Raw genomic sequence first — 1562 nt, 5'->3', positions numbered from 1 at the left:
GATGCTGTTCCCCAACCCCCCCAGGTGCCCTCCCAGGTGCCCCCCATGTGCACAGGTGCCCATCAGCCCCCCAGGCGCCCCCTCCACCCCGCTGGCTCAGTCAGGCTCGCGGTGGGCGCTGTTCCCCAACCCCTCAGATGCCCCCCCAGGTGCCCCCCAGGTGCCCCCCGGTGCCCCCCGCACAGCTGGGGCCCGCCGGTGCAGTTGGTCTTGTGGTGGATGTCGTTCCAGGTGATGACGTTGGCACGGCCGGTGGTCAGCGAGGTGCCCACGGTGAAGGTGAGGCGCTGGGCGAAGGCCTTGCGGAACAGCCCCAGCACCTTGTTCCCCTCGGGGCAGTCGGGCAGGTACGCCACGCGCGTGGTGCCCGGGTAGCGCACGCCCGGGTTCGGGTGCTCCACCTGCAGGGGGACAGGTGAGGGGACAGGGACACACGTGTCAGTGCCCACATGCTGCCAGGGTACCCCATACCCGGGTTTGGGGGCTCCACATGCACAGGGGGACAGGTGAGGGGACAGGGACACAGGTGTCAGTGCCATTGTGGTGCCAGGGTACCCCACACCTGGGTTTGGGTGCTCCACCTGCAGGGGGACAGGTGAGGGGACAGGGACACAGGTGTCAGTGCCCACATGGTGCCAGGGTACCCCATACCCGGGTCTGCACGGGGGACAGGTGAGGGGACAGGGACACAGGTGTCAGTGCCCACATGGTGCCAGGGTACCCCACCCCTGGGTTCAGGGGCTCCACCTGCATGGGTGGGGGACAGGTGAGGGGACAGGGACACAGGTGTCAGTGCCATTGTGGTGCCAGGGTACCCCACACCCGGGTTTGGGTGCTCCACCTGCAGGGGGGACAGGTGAGGGGACAGGGGCACAGGTGTCAGTGCCATTGTAGTGCCAGGGTACCCCACGCCCGGGTTCGGGTGCTCCACCTGCACGGGGACAGGTGAGGGGACAGGGACACACGTGTCAGTGCCCACATGGTGCCAGGGTACCCCACACCCAGGTCTGGGGGCTCCACCTGCACGGGGGGACAGGTGAGGGGACAGGGGCACAGGTGTCAGTGCCCTTGTGGTGCCAGGGTACCACACACCTGCATGGAGTGGGGGACAGGGATGGGGCACAGGTGTCAGTGCCCATGTGGTACCCACATACTGCACCCCTGCACGGGGTGGGGGACAGGTGAGGGGACAGGTGAGGGGACAGGTGTCAGTGCCCATGTGATGCCCAGGTACTGCACCCCTGCATCGGCCGGGGGACAGGTGAGGGGGCACAAGTGTCACACAGCAGGTTTGGGTTCTAGACGTGGGGGGTCACAGGAAAGGGGGGCAGTGACAGGGGCACAGGTAAGGGGGCAGTGACAGGGGCACAGGGGGACACATGCCAGGCTCTGGTCCTGGGGTGCTGCAGCCCCAGGTGCAGGTCCAGGGGGCACAGGTGAGGGGGAGGAGTGATGGGCAGCTCACAGGACAGGTGCCCGTGTGGTGCTCAGGTACTGCACCCATGGGGGATGGAGGGGACACAGCAGGTAAGGGCAGGGGTCAGGGGGACAGGGGGACAGGG

The 1562-nt window shown here is 67.6% G+C and overlaps 1 protein-coding gene across 1 annotated transcript in view; it reads right to left on the bottom strand.

Annotated features, from left to right (window-relative positions):
• The window catches only part of DTX3 (deltex E3 ubiquitin ligase 3), an 11845-nt gene that overhangs the window by 1318 nt on the left and 8965 nt on the right, over positions 1 to 1562 (bottom strand). The window lies entirely within an intron of this gene.

The sequence above is a fragment of the Onychostruthus taczanowskii genome, unplaced genomic scaffold (assembly GCF_017590055.1).
Source record: "Onychostruthus taczanowskii isolate IOZ18803 unplaced genomic scaffold, ASM1759005v1 scaffold188, whole genome shotgun sequence".
Lineage (NCBI taxonomy): Eukaryota > Metazoa > Chordata > Aves > Passeriformes > Passeridae > Onychostruthus > Onychostruthus taczanowskii.
This window is presented reverse-complemented; position numbering and strand designations above follow the sequence as displayed.